Here is a 14,984-nt window from a genome sequence, read left to right on the forward strand (position 1 = left end):
AAAAGAACGCAAGGAAGGAGGCTTTATGCAGCTTTGATCTTTTTTTCTAACAAGAAAGACCTTTAATGTCTTACTTGCAATTTATTAGAGAAAAGTCCAATTTGTCCTTTTCTGTCCCCAAGCTCTCCCCCCCCCCGCCCCCGCTTCCTCTTCCACTTTGCTGCCCACCAAAAACAAAGTAAAAATCAAACGTTTTCAGCCTTCATACAAGCTCACTGTGAGATTTCCAACCCAAGAGGTATCTGCAGATTTGCAGAGTCGTGCCAGCGCTCCCAGGAGATGTCTGCCACGGATACAGACTATCCCGTTAAGAAAGGCATCAATTATTGCCCTTGGACACCAGACGTATTTTAAACAGGCAAAAATGCTATCTTCAGGAGGTATGGGAAGTGATTTCTCTACTGTGTTTGCAACCCACCCACGACACCCAAATTTATGTGCAAAATCTTTCAGAAGTCCTGAGCAAATCGACAAAATAGAAACTAGCACAGTGGTCAACGGAAGGAGAAGGTACCGGGACAGTCATCCAGGTGTCACAGGTGCCTCTTGCCCATCCTCAATCCCTTGGTTCCCGATTGGGTGGCAGGAATATGAGATAGAAACCTCTCCTCTGTCCCCGGGCTCTGAAGTTTAATCCACCACTTGTCAGGCAGTGGAGCAAACTTGCCCAGCTCTCACCGTGAGTCAGCTCACCGGAACAGATGTTGGCAGTTTGGTTTACAAAGAGGAGAGCCAGAGAAAGGGGTGGAGGGAGCAGAACCGTGAACCATGGACCCGGAAAATGACGTTGCTCGTTGCTCGAGGAGCTTGGCTTTCAAGGACACACAGGTCTCCAAATTCTGGGGCATCCCTGTTTCTGATCTTTCCCTCCATATACGTGGCAAAACTTTGTCACATGGCCTCCACTTTCTGCTACCCACTCCTTCTCAGCCCTTCCTTCCTTCCTGGTGGATTCCTCATGCTTGGAGAAACCTCCGAGGATCATCTTATGTGGTGCTTTATAGATTACATGGAACAGTAAAGTGTCCTCCAAAGCTTGAGCATGGACATGACAATTCCTCATTTTCCAAGAGCGATACCGCGATTTAGGAGAAATACATATATATATTTGATCTTTGTCCCACTTCTGGCACAGAGATCCTTAAAAAAAAAAAAAAAAAAAAAAAAAAAAGAAAACCTTGGGAATTTCCTTTGTAATGAGAGTGTTAGAGGGATCCTTTGTAATGTTAATGAAGCAAATTGTAGAAAGCGCCTGAGGATGAGGGCTGGTTGCCTGGAGATCCAACCTTGTTTTTAGAGGGTTAGAACTTTCTCAAGGTTACCCCCTTGACCTCTGGTGAGGGGAAGGGCCACGGGCTGGAGACTAAGTTCAATCACCAATGGCCAGTGATTTTATCAATCATGCCTATTTCAGGAAGCTTCCAGAACAACCCAAAAAGACGGCATCTGGAGAGCTCTGAGGTCAATGAACACGTGTTGAAGTAGGGAGAGAGGCCCACCTGGAGAGGCCCCAGAAGCTCCCAGCCAACTTTCCCTAACTTTGCCCTATGCATTTCTTCCACCTGGCCGTTCCTGACTTACCTTCTTTTATAAGAAACAGGTAACCTACCGAGTCCAGTGTTTCTCTGAGATCTGTGAGCAGCTCTAGGATATTAATTGAAACCAAGGGGAAAGGGTTGGAGCCTCTTAGGTAGGTCAAAAACACAGGTGACTACTTGGGTTTACAACTGGCATTTGGAGTTGATGGGACTGGGCTCTAACCTGTGGGATCTGAAACTACCGCCAGGTCATGTTAGAATTGAGTTAATTGCTTGGTAGTGTTGGAAAACCCACATGCACGCTAGAATTGGGTATAGAATTATACCAGATAAGTGTTGCATCAGTTAAGGGGGCTTTCAGAGGCAAATGACAGAGAATCCAGCTCACACTGGACCAAACATGCAGGAGATTTAAGGGCTGAGGGTGGCTTCAGATAAGGTCCCATCAGCAGCCTAATGCCATCCCCCAGGCCCTGAGGCTCTTCCCTCTTGCCAGGACTACTACCCATATCTTCCCACATGGTTGCAAGAGGCTACCAGTGGCAATGGGGCCTACAATTTTTACATCCAATGACAGAAAGCAGAGACATCTCTTCCCCAGACATGGAATATAAATCTTTCCATGATCTAATCTGATTGGGTTAATTTGGGTCACTGATGGAACCAATAGCTGTCACCAGATTAAACCAGTGCTTCTCAAACTTTTCTAATTTGGGATTCTTTCAAAACTCTAGAAGTTACTGGGAATTCCAGAGAGCTTTTGTTTAGCTGGATTACCTATTGATGTGCATTATGTGATAAATTAACACTAGGTCATCTTTAAAATATGTATTTGTCAATTCATTTTAAAATAACAATAAACACATTACATGTTAACATAAATAATACGTAATGAAATGACTATTTTTTAAAGGTTAGTGAGAAGTATGGCGTTGTTCCACATTTTTGCAAATCTCCTTAATTTCTAGTTTAATAGAAGACAGCTGGATTCTCATATCTGCTTCTGCATTCAATCTGTTGCAAGATCACATGACAGCCTCTGGAAAAATCCAGTGTATACTCATAAAAGAATAAGTGAAAAAAGCAAATAATGGCTTAGTCTAAAAATAGTTTTGACCTCCGAGATGCCCTGGAAGGGTCTCATGGCCCCACTTTGAGAACTGCTGGCTTAGACTCATCAAAATTACCTTCTAAAGAGGGGGATGGGGTGGACCTCTGAACAAAACTGGATCCAGATGGAAAAGGGAAAGGGGCCTGGGTTTCAGTAGCTATCAACTGCGTCGCCCTCACTGATACTCAGACAAACAGACAAAAACGACTGCCATCATCCATCTTCTACATTTCTTTGCTTATTTAAAGGGCATTAAGACATGAAAGACAATTTCAAGATGAAGGATAGTAGTTTTGATCGAATACGTACAATTTTATGAAAAATTTACCACACTGATTAGACATGGAAGGAGGAGGGAAAGAAATGGAAGGTCTGCAGCTTGAGAAGCAGGAGGAAGAAGATGGAATTTACTGAATGAAATAGAGAACCAGATGGGGTTGGGGCCAGGTTTGGGGCAGAAATGATGAATTCCACTGTGGACATGTTGAACTTGGTGGGGCCTGGGAGACAACAAGTGGACAGGTCAGGACTGAGCACAGGGATCTGGAGCCGAGGGAAGGGTCATGGTTAAAGGAAAAGCCTGGGAGTCCTATGTATGCGGATGACAGCTGAAGACCCTGCAGGAGAGGAGGTGGCCCTGAGGGACAGGACAGATAGGAGATGAGAGACAGCCTAGGGGGGATCCCTGAGGAGCACCCATCTTTCAAAGTGGGTAGGAGAGGAAAGACAGGCAGAGGATGATGAAGAGCAGTTCCCAGAAAGCTAGGAGGTCATGTTCCAATCAATGGTCTTGAGAGTATTCAGGAAGAGAATAAGATGGTGAAGGGAATGCGTGTGAACTGGGTTCTAGAAGGTGGTGTGTGTGGGCATGGAGCTGGTTTGCTGGCAGCCTTCATAGTTAGCCTCCAGCCTCCAGTGTCTGCAGCCTCATGCTTCCTCCCTTTTTAAAAACAAAAACAGAGAACAAGAAAAGTGCATTCAGCAAAGAATCTCTAGGGACACCTGGGTGGCTCAATCCATGAAACATCAGACTCTTGATTTCGGCTCAGCTCATGATCTCAGGATATGAGATCCAACCCTGCAATGGGTTCCATACTGAGCATGGATCCTGCTGGAGATTCTCTCTCTCCTCACCCCCTGCCCCTCACCTCCCTCCCTGCTCATGTGCACACACATGCTCTCTCTCTCTTAAAAAAAAAAGAAAAGGAATCTCTAAAAATTATTTTTTTTAATTTCTTTATTTGACAGAGAACACAAGCAGGGGGAGCAGCAGGCAGGGGGAGAGAGAGAAGCAGGGAGCCTGATGCAAGGCTGAATCCCAAGACCCTGGGATCATGACCTGAGCCGAAAACAGATAGATGGTCAACCAACTGAGCCACCCAGGTACTCCCTTAAAATTATTTTTAATGATTGTATCATTAAAAATTAAAATTATTGGGGATCCCTGGGTGGCGCAGCGGTTTGGCGCCTGCCTTTGGACCAGGGCGCGATCCTGGAGACCCGGGATCGAATCCCACGTCGGGCTCCCGGTGCATGGAGCCTGCTTCTCCCTCTGCCTGTGTCTCTGCCTCTCTCTCTCTCTCTCCCTCTCTGTGACTATCGTAAATAAAAAAAAAAAAAATTAAAATTATTGTATCATAGTCTGCCATTTGGATATGCCGTGCATTAGTGTACGCACTTATAATAGGTATACTGGCAAAAAAAAAAAAAAGCAAGACACCAAACAGTATATCAAGTGTGATGCCAGTTTTGGGGGTCTTTCTAGATATATCAATATGAGTCTGTACATGTGTGTAAATTGACCCACACATGGTTAAATAAAATGAGGCTCCCGGGATATGCTTGGTCGGGATTTGGCTCGTTCGTTCTGCTGAGTGCAGCTGCTAGCTCTGTAAGCTGATGAGATTTCGATGGGGTGGGAGGGTTTCAGTGCCAGGTGGCTGGAGAGGCCAAGGAAGAGTTTCTTGGGAAAAAGAGAAGAGACAATGAGACAATTTCCACCAGGATTAAAATTTTGGAGAAAGCACTCAGATGTTTAAAGTGTAGGGGAGGAAGGCTCGATCTGTTGCGTCGTGTGACATAAACATCTCCATCATCTCCCAAGAAATTCTAGAACAATCTACATTAGCCGGCAATGATTTAGAAATTGGAACGGGTGAGACTGAGGGGCCCAGGGAGACTTGGTCACATATGAGTTATAAGACAACCCTAACAGCAAAAGCAACACGGACAGCCCTCAGTTCTTGAACCAGGCAGTGCTGGGTAAATCTTCAAAAGAGCCTTAAGGCATAGGCACCATGATTATCCCCATCTTACAGATGAAGCAGCTGAGGCAGAGAGGAGTCTATCATCTCTGGAAGGTCACAGAGCCACTAACTGGCTTGGCACCTGCCTCGAGATCTAGCTTTGAGCCCCCGCACACCACCGTGCGTCTCCGTAAACTATGCAGTCTGCCTATCAGCACTGGAGCAAAAGCTCTGCAGTTGTCTCTAGGTTACGCGAGCATGGGTGATTTGGGTTTCCTTGTTTATGTATGTGTCCATATATTTCATATTTTCTACAGTGATCGGGTGTGACCTTCACAATCGTATGAAAACATGAAAAGGATCTTATTATATCGTCCATTACATAAACATCAGTCACAACTGATCAGAGGGTAAATGAGACCTCTCTTAGGAGGATTTATGTTTTAATGAGAAGCAAATTCCTACCCGGAAGGAGAGCAATTTCTCATCAGCAAGCAGGCTGGGGAAATGCTAGAAGGGAGGGAAATCCCTCAGACTAGGAAGTCACCCCATGGCTCCCCAGTGCCTGGCCACAATGGTGCTCCCTAGAGCAACCCCTTGGAAGGAAGGGAACGGAAGGGATAATGACCCCCAAATATGAGCCAGAGCTTACAGAATGCGTGTGCCCCTGACATTCTTTGAGGTGTCCCCTTACGTTAGCATGACATTATACAGTAAGTGCTCAGAAAATGCCTATTAATTCATGTGATTTTCCATGTTCACGGCTGACCTACAAAGGAGAGAGCGCATACTTCCCCCAAGGAGGAAGTTCAAGAAGGCTTCTGCAACCACAGCATGCGGCCCCAGAGGGACCAGATTTGGAGAACATTTCCCAACATACCTGACTCTGTTCAGCCTAGCAGCAGTGAAGAGGCAGAGGGATGCCCACTGGGACTTCTGATAACTCTAATGACCTGAGCAGAAACAGCATGGCCCAACTGAAAAACAAACAAACAAAAATAACAAAATACCTCCAGGTCTGGGTATGAGTCCCAGCTCATAGAAGCTTGTAGAATTCAGGGTTTGATAGGACCTCATGGAGCTTCCCATCCCTACTCCCAGCCCACGTGCAAACCCCTCCTACCATCTCACCACCTGGTGACCCTCCAGCCTCCCTCTGACCACCCCTCTCTGGGTCCCCAAAGAGCCCATTCTATGAACAGTCCTCAGAAAGATGGGAACGGCTTTAGAAATGTCGATCACATGTGGGGCAGGTGCTCTAAATTACCTTAAGACGTGAAGCCTGGTTGACAGGTGAGCCACGACATTCATGAGATGCACCTCTGCCCTCTCTCACAGCCTCTAGGCAACAGTCTGTGATCAGGGCAGCCCAACCCACCTGCCCATGCCCTCTAGAATGCTGGATTCATGTCTTCAAGCCCTATTTCCAGATAAGACAAGTCACTCTGCGGACCTGTCCAATCTCCAACTGTTCTTAGGCCTCCATTTGCTCATCTGGAAAATGAGAAAGTCGGATGAGACGATCCATTGCTGAAATCTAAGGCTAACACTGCGATCCTGTGATTACCATTGAGGGTGACGTGGCAGGTGGGGAGACAGAAAGTACTCAGGATTCATGTGGGACTCACACCTGAGCTCCTGGTAGAAACAGCCTTGGCAACTAGCAGAGGCTCAGTCATGAAAAGTGGATGTATTAGAATCAGAGAGCCGGGTGACCCCCAAGGCCCATGCTGTATACACAGCAAAACCAGGGTCTCAAGTCAGCTGGGGGGAAAGGGCGGGGCACACCTGCCCGGCATCTGGTGGGCTATGGGGGAAGGTGCCTACAGCTCCTACTCGTGCCCAGTCCTCCGAAATCACACCCACCCAGCATGGCTCTGGGCCCGCGAGGGAGTCGGGAGATTGGGTCTTGTCCAGGTGAGGCTCCCAAAACTTGCTAGCAGGGCTGGGGAAACCACTGGGGCAAGGTTGCCCAGAAAGGCTCATGCACTGCATAGATGGGATGAGGTGGCACCAGGATGCATCCACTGTGTTCCTCGGCCCTGGCCTGGCACAGAGCCCAGCTGGCAAGGTGGCAGTGAGAAGGCACGAGCTCCAGCTGAGATTACCTGGCTCCCAGCCCCACTCACCCCCCGAGTCACAGTTGGACTACTTGGCTCAAGTAATTAACCTTTCTAAGCTCGGTTTCCTCATCTGACTAATAGGGATGCTATTAACCTACTCACAAGGTCCTGATGGGGGTGAAGTGAGATGATGTTAGTAAGCACTCAGCGAAGCATCCAGAACCTAAAACGTGATAGGGTTACTTAGCAGCAGGGGTCATCTCTGTCCATCCTTAGACCTGCGCTCGCCCAGCCTCATCCCAATAACGGAGCTACTGCCCGTTCCTGAGGTTCCTGGGCTTGGAGGAGGTGATGAAAGGAAGGGGGCAGGAGGGAATCCCATGCCCAGTGATAAACCCCGCAACCCTGTGCTCCTCACCCAGTGTGCCCCCGTTGCTCCTGGCAGGAGGGCTGCAGAGGCAGTGGCTGTACTCACAGCTGGTGTGGACTCCAGCCCAGTACTGCTGGGTGGCCTAGAAGCACGGGTGGCCAAGAGGCCTCAGGGACAGAGATGAGCAAGCAGGTCCTGGCACCTGGCAGAGAAGCAGAGGAAGAACCATTGTGCAGCGATATCAATGCAGAGAGAAAGGAAAATCAGTGGGCAAAACCCAATGCGGAAAGCAAAACAAGACCTAATCTTATACTACAAATATGTGCAAACACTCCATGGGGCACACTTTTTTTTTTTTTAAGAATTTATTTATTTATTTATGAGAGACAGAGAGAGAGAGGCAGAGACACAGGCAGAGGGAGAAGCAGGCTCCGTGCAGGGAGCCCGATGTGGGACTCGATCCTGGGTCTCCAGGATTAGGCCCTGGGCTGAAGGTGGTGCCAAACCACTGAGCCACTGGGGCCACCCTGCATGGGGCACACTTACATCAAAAAGAAAATTGTGGTTTATATGAAATTCAGATTTAACTGGACATCCTCTGTTTTGATTTGCTAGCTCGGACAGGGTGGACAGGAAGCGCTAGGACAGCAGGCTGGAGAGGGTCCTGGGGATGGGAAGAGGGGAGCTGGGCTCAGCCTGGGAGGGAAGGAGGAAGAGCAAGGACAAGCATCGTCGAGGGCCACCCCTGATGCTTAGGCTATGAACAGTGACAAGCTGTTCTCTCTTCTGCTTCGTGCAGAAGAGAGAGAGCATTGAGGCCTCGCGTGCAAAGGCCCAGAAGCGGCACGTGCTCTGAGGACAGCTGGCACCCCGTGTCACCAGTGTGGCTGGAGCCAAGCGCACGAGGCAAGGGGACCGGGGGGCCCCCACCTCAGGAGGTGATCCTCACTCAGAACACGTTCCCACAGGACTCTGAGCGTGCACAGCGTGCCAGGCTCTCCTGGGATAGGCAGTGGGCACACAGGCCCCCCCACCGTGTGGTTTACATTCTAGCAGGAAGCGGGGGTGCATTTCACACAATAAATAAGCAAAGGAGGTGATGAGAGCCCGCGACAGCCAGGACTAAGCCCTCGTCCATATCGACCTGGCTAACTCCAAGCCACCTTTAGGTTTTACCAGGATATTATTCCCTGGAGGAAGCCTCTTCTGAAGCCCTGTAACGGGCCGGGGGGGCCTTCCTGAGCTTTCCCTGTAATACCAATCCTCTTTCTCTTTAATATTTAAAGCTCAAGAGTCTTCCCCGCCCTCCCTTCCTTGGCCTGCTCAGTTTGTGGGTCCCTACAGCTCCCATTTTCCTGTTTCCTACGCACAGTCTAGAAGAGACCCGGTAAGACAAGCAGTCAAGACGTTCAAATCCACAGACACTCTTCCCAAGTTTTAAAATACACGACAGCAGTCCTGTTCGTGGCTCTTGTCCTGTCGGGACAGAAAAGCAGGCTCCCCCACGCAATCCCATCGGGCAGGTGGGGGTGGTGGTGACGCACCCCACACACACAGTGGGATGTGTTCGGCTCTGTGAAAAAGGTAGGGTTGGCATTACTTTTCTTCAGAGCTCAGGAAACAGCACTGCAGAAATAAAGCTGTGTGCGAGATAAGGTGGCTGGTAAGGAGCAAAGTGGAGAGCTTACCCCGGCCTGCCTTTTTCTCTTACTCTCAGAAACAGCTTTCCTACGTGTGTTGTTAACACCACGGACAGGTTTTACGGCCTGGCGGTCACGGCCATTCCCTGAAATGACACTCATCTCAAATCCGCACACAAGCAGTTCACATAGAATCATCTTTTCTCCCCAGCTTGAGGAATGGTTGACAAATAAAAATTGTGCTTATTTACGGTGTACAGTGCGGTTTGGCGCAGGTATACACTGTGTCACGGCCACCACAATCAAGCAACTCAACGTATCCATCACTTCACACTGGTATCATTCGCGCGTGCGTGTGTGCGTGTCTGTGTGTGTGGTGAGAACACTTGAGATCGACCCTTTTAACAAGTTTCAAAGGCACAACGCAGTATTAAGTGTGGTCACCACACCATAAATTAGATCCTCAGGACAATAGGCATCTTATAACCAGAAGTTTCAACCCCATTTCCCCCAAGCCCGTGGTCACCACCATTCTATTCTCTATTTCTCTGAGTTCTGCTTGTGTTGATGTCACATATGAGTGATATCATGCAGTTTTCATCTTTTGGTGCCGAGCTCATTCTCCTTCACATAATGCCCTCCAAGGGCATCCACACTGTCACAAAGGACAGAATTCCCTTCGTTCTGAAGGCTGAAAAACGCTACATTTTGGGTGTGCACGTGTGTCCATGTGTGTGTAGGTACCACAACTTTATCCACTCATCTGCCAACAATGCCCAGGTTGTTTCCATGCCTCAGTTCCCCGGAATAACGTTACAATAAACATGGGAGTGCAGATCCCATCTCTTTGGATATATACCCAGGAGTGCAAATTCATAGCAATTTGCTGAAGGCCACACTGCTTAAAATCCATGCTCTTTTCAGCCCTCCCGAGGGAAGCATGATTTGCTCTGGAGAAGACAGGTGAAGGGAGGAGAAAGCAGCAAGGCTCCTTCTTGGGAGGGGACCCCACTTCAGATGCTCCTCTGGAAGAGAGATATTGTCTGACCCACCCATTTTGAAGCCATGCACAGAGCCACTGATACATAACTCAATTAACATGGGTTGCCTCTCCTCTTATTTTGTAGCACTTGTGGTTGGATACAGTATGACCTGACTTGGACCAAAGATGGACACAGATTGGTCTAAGCCAATCACATAATTCCAACCAATTTACCATAAAAATTGGTCCAAGGATGAACAATAATCCAAATTTAAGCCAATCACACAAAAACAGACACATAGATCAATGGAACAGAATAGAGAACCCAGAAATGGGCACTTAACTCTATGGTCAACTAATATTCAACAAAGCAGGAAGAAGGACAATCTCTTCAATAAATGGTGCTGGGAAAATTGGACAACCATGTGCAGAAGAATGAAATTAGACCACTCTCTTACACCAGACACAAAGATAAACTCAAAATGGATGAAAAATCTAAATGTGAGACAAGAATCCATCGAAATCCTAGAGAAGAACACAGGCAACACCCTTTTTGAACTGGGCCACAGCAACTTCCTGCAAGATACATCCAGGAAGGCAAGAGAAACAAAAGCAAAAGTGAACTATTGGGACTTAATGAAGATAAAAAGCTTCTGCACAGCCAAAGAAACAGTCAACAAAACTAAAAGACAACCTACAGGATGGGAGAACATATTTGCAAATGACGTATCAGATAAAGGGCTAGTACCCAAGATCTATAAAGAGCTTATTAAACTCAACAGCAAAGAAACAAACAATCCAATCATGGAATGGGCAAAAGGCACGAACAGAAATTTCACCAAAGAAGACACACACACGGCCAACAAGCACATGAGAAAATGCTTCGCGTCACTGGCCATCAGGGAAATACAAATCAAAACCACCATGAGATCCCACCTCACACCAGTGAGAATGGGGAAAATTAACAAGGCAGGAAACAGCAAATGTTGGAGAGGATGTGGAGAAAGGGGAAGCCTCTGCACCTTTGGTGGGAATGTGAACTGGTGCAGCCGCTCTGGAGAACTGTGTGGAGGTTCCTCAAAGAGTTAAAAATAGACCTGCCCTACGACCCAGCAATTGCACTGCTGGGGATTTACCCCAAAGATACAGATGCAGTGAAACGCCGGGACACTTGCACCCCGATGTTTCTAGCAGCAATGTCCACAATAGCCAAACTGTGGAAGGAGCCTCAGTGTCCATCGACAGATGATGGATAAAGAAGCTATGGTCTATGTATACAATGGAATATTCCTCAGCCATTAGAAACGACAAACACCCACCATTTGCTTCGACGTGGATGGAACTGGAGGGCATGATGCTGAGTGAAATAAGTCAATTGGAAAAGGACAAACATTATATGGTCTCATTCATTTGGGGAATATAAGAAATAGTGAAAGGGAATAAAGGGGAAAGGGGAGAATATGATTGGGAAATATCAGAGAGGGAGACACAAGAGATTCCTAACTCTGGGAAACGAGCAAGGGGTGGTGGAAAGGGAGGTGGGCAGGGGGTGGGGGTGACTGTGTGACTGGCACTGAGGGGGACACTTGACGGGATGAGCACTGGGTGTTATGCTATATGTTGGCAAATCGAACTCCAATTAAAAATATACAAGAAAATTAAAATTAAAAAAAAATAAAATAAAATAACCCCTCAAATTTAAGCCAATTGGCTCGTGGTGTTCCCCTGGGAATTACAGTGTTTAGTTCAAGGTGGCCCAGTGAGAGTAAGGGCAGGACTGGGGCCGATTTCATGGGCATGTGACCTGAAGTCACACAGAGTGTCGCACTTACCAGGGTCCCACCATTAGGTCAATGCTCTGGTTTTGCTTTCTTGAAGTTCTTAATAATTGTGGAACAAGACGCTCACATTTTCCTTCACGTTGGGCCCCACAAATTCTGTGGCTGGTCCTACACAGGACTTCCGTTTGTTGGTGGAGGGCGGACAAGAGCAAGGAAATGCATAGCCGTGGTTTGGTTGTGATTGGCTGTTATCTTGCAACCATGAGAAAAGCCAGCCTGAGGCCTAAGCCAACACTTAGAGGAGAGCTGAACTGAGAGCATCGCAGAGAGCAGGCGCCCTGATTGAGCCATACCTGCAGTCCAACACTCAGCTGGACTTCCTGATCCTGTAAGCTAAAACATTCCCTTCTTGGTATAAGCAGATTTCAAGGAATTTTCTATTACTTGTAACTGAGCAGATCCTAATGGATACGATAACTAACGACAGCTGTCAGGGCATTGACTTAGACACGTGGAGCCACATCTATAAGACAGGAATGGGTGACCTCAGCTACTTCCCCTACATAGTCTGCCCCCTTGGTAACATCTTCCCCGTGCAGTCTGTCCTGCCCACTCTCTCCAGCCCCTGGGGTGACCTCGCTCATCAGGACTCTCCCTCATGGTATTGCTCATGGATATCTTGCTTTGACATTTAACTCTTAAGCTGGTGTTTAGCTTGTGGTGGATGCACGCTTTACCACTTTCCAAAGCTCCTTCAAGACAGGGATCACGTCATAATTGAGTAACACCTGCCCGGGCACCTGGGGCAGGGCTCTGCACTCAGTGAGTCCTCAATGAAGAACTGTTGACTCATTGGCCAACCTCCTCTAGCAGGTACAATGCAAGCATTTCCCCTTTGTCAGCTTTGAAAAAAACAAAAAAAAAAATAAAACAAAAAAAACCCCTTGCTTTCTGGTTTGCAAGATGGAGGATCCCACGAATTAATGTTGAAAATTGTCCAGTTAGGAAAGCCCGGGTGGCTCAGCGATTTAGCACCACCTTCAGCCCAGGGCCTGATCCTGGGGCCCCGGGATCGAGTCCCAGGTCAGGGTCCCAGTGTGGAGCCTGCTTCTCCCTCTGCTTGTGTCTCTGCCTCTCTCTGTGTGTCTCTCATGAATAATAAATAAAATCTTAAAAAAAGAAAGAAGAAGAAAGAAAGAAAGAAAGAAAGAAAGAAAGAAAGAAAGAAAGAACATCGTCCAGCTAAAGGGAGGTTCCAGGGACTTCTTGAAGTGGTGGGGACAAGACACCTGTTCTTTGTGCCAACTATAGACAAGATCCAAAAGAATGGGGCTCTACTACAGCTGGAGACATTTAAGCGACGTACTGAGAAGAAGTTCCTCTCTCTACTGAGGCTCTGATACACTTTCAAAGAAGGTCGTGGTGTCTTCTGGACACTTCTAGAAAAGGGGGACACTGATTTCTAGTACGGTTGGCATGAGGTGCTCCCTGTGGATAAGTGGACGGATGTCCGCTGTTCTCGTGCAGGCCCGGGGTGGCACAAGAGCAAAGAGAACAGAGCCTTGGGACCGAGTCCCCGAGGTCAGGCCTAAACACCCAGCAGTGCCACTGGTGTGCCACGCCAGCCCCACAAGCTGTACCCAGGGCCCAGCCCTTCTCGCCAGGGTGCACCGGGGCGGGGGGGTGGTGGTCTGGGGGCAAAGCAGGGTGAGGCAAGGATGAGGTTGTGAGGAAGTCGGGACACGATTATTCCCCTCCAGCAATCTGAGCCCCTGGGAGGAAGGGATGGCGTAAATACCAGGTCTTCCTATTATGAATCAGAATTTTTTCTCTTTAAATCCCTTGTGCACTTAATACTCTTAATGATGAACCATTTCTAGGAAAAGGGAACCGGAGACTTGAGAGGTGGCTTTCCGACTGAGTGGAGGGTTTTGGATGCTTTCACCCAGGCTTCCCAGATGGTTGGGTTTTTTTATTTTGTTTTTGTTTTTCCCCTTGGGATCAGATGTCTCTGACTGACCAGATACCATTCTATCTAAACAGGGAATTCCCAATCCCAACCCCTCCCCGACCCCTGGTTGCTCCCTCTAGTTTTCCCCCTCTTTTATTTACCCTTTGACCTGAACATAATATAAATATTTAATCTCCTTTATTACCTGAAAATTATCTGTGCTCATTCTGTTTATTTAGTGACGGTTACTTAAAAACCAAACGAAAACTCTAGGCTTGGGTCAAACAACCAGTTTGTCTGATTTTTCCACTGAGGTAATCCCTGCTGATATTTAATTTCAATAATTGGTTGCTCCCCAACCAGTCAATTATTTCAGGTTTTCCCAGCCTCCCCCTCCACGCCGCCACATCCATTCTCTGCCTAGTAGAATCCCACTCACCTCTCAAAACCTACGTCTAGCACCCCCTCCTCTGTGAACACGCTCCTGGCCCCCGACCATCTGGCCGCCTCTGCAGCTGGACCAGCGCTCCCCTCTCCGTGCTCCCCAGCGCCTTGGGTGTCATCGCAGCCACCCCCTGGGACCCACCAGCAGGCGACGACACAGAAGCTCTCTCGATGGGATTCTGGAGCACACTTCCTCACTGCAGACACAGACCCTACAACTTTCTCGTTCTGAGACCCAATGCAAGTGTCCTAACTTTTCTGTGGACCAGGGAGCCCGTCTTACTGGGTTTCGCTTGCTGTGCTTCTGGCCTCTCAGGGATGGATGCGATCCTCAGGGGCTGCATAGAGGAGGAAGAAAAGGAACTAACCAGAGGAATAAATATGGGGATGGGGAAAGTTCAAAGGAAGAGGTGGGACAAGAGGAGGGTTTTTCTAGAAAGGAAAGAGCAGATCACCTGTAGGCGTCGGAGACACCCCTCACCCCTTAAGTACACTGCACCTCGCCGTCGCTGCCGCCGCGGCCCAGGTTTGGGCGGCGTGGGTCACTGTCAGCCAGCTCGTTCTGCTGCGCACCAGCCAGGCCTGGGGCTGAGGCTCAGGTGCGGTGACAGGATGAGGCCTGAGCCGGCAGGTCCCAGCAGTCTGTCCTGGCACAGCCCACAAAGTCTGCCTCTCGGGCAGGACTTAGCTTCGGAACTCTCCACGCCCGCCCCGGCCAAGCCAGATCCGCTTAGCCTCGGGCTGGCAGGAGCCCGTGGCCCTGGAACCCGGGGAGCAATGCGCCCTTTGAACACACAAGTCAGCCCGTGCCAGTCCCTTGCTCTCGGTGCCCTGACGGCCTCCGCAGTCACTCGGGCT

The 14,984-nt window shown here is 48.5% G+C and overlaps 1 long non-coding RNA gene across 3 annotated transcripts; it reads right to left on the reverse strand.

The window, feature by feature from the left end:
• Window positions 1-4,499: 4,499 nt before the first annotated feature.
• LOC112922570 (uncharacterized) lies at window positions 4,500-14,977 on the reverse strand. 3 transcript variants are annotated; one of them, XR_011997913.1, is made up of 7 exons: window positions 14,608-14,977; window positions 14,410-14,464; window positions 7,377-7,530; window positions 7,121-7,181; window positions 6,274-6,389; window positions 5,776-5,848; window positions 4,500-4,612 (listed from the first exon to the last, which is right to left on the reverse strand). It is a non-coding gene; the product is annotated as an uncharacterized lncRNA (long non-coding RNA). The 3 variants fall into 3 exon arrangements; XR_011997914.1 differs by having other exon boundaries at window positions 14,582-14,799; XR_011997915.1 differs by lacking the exons at window positions 14,410-14,464; window positions 14,608-14,977 and adding an exon at window positions 9,828-9,993.
• Window positions 14,978-14,984: the final 7 nt, after the last annotated feature.

This window comes from Vulpes vulpes, chromosome 16, assembly GCF_048418805.1.
Source record: "Vulpes vulpes isolate BD-2025 chromosome 16, VulVul3, whole genome shotgun sequence".
NCBI lineage: Eukaryota > Metazoa > Chordata > Mammalia > Carnivora > Canidae > Vulpes > Vulpes vulpes.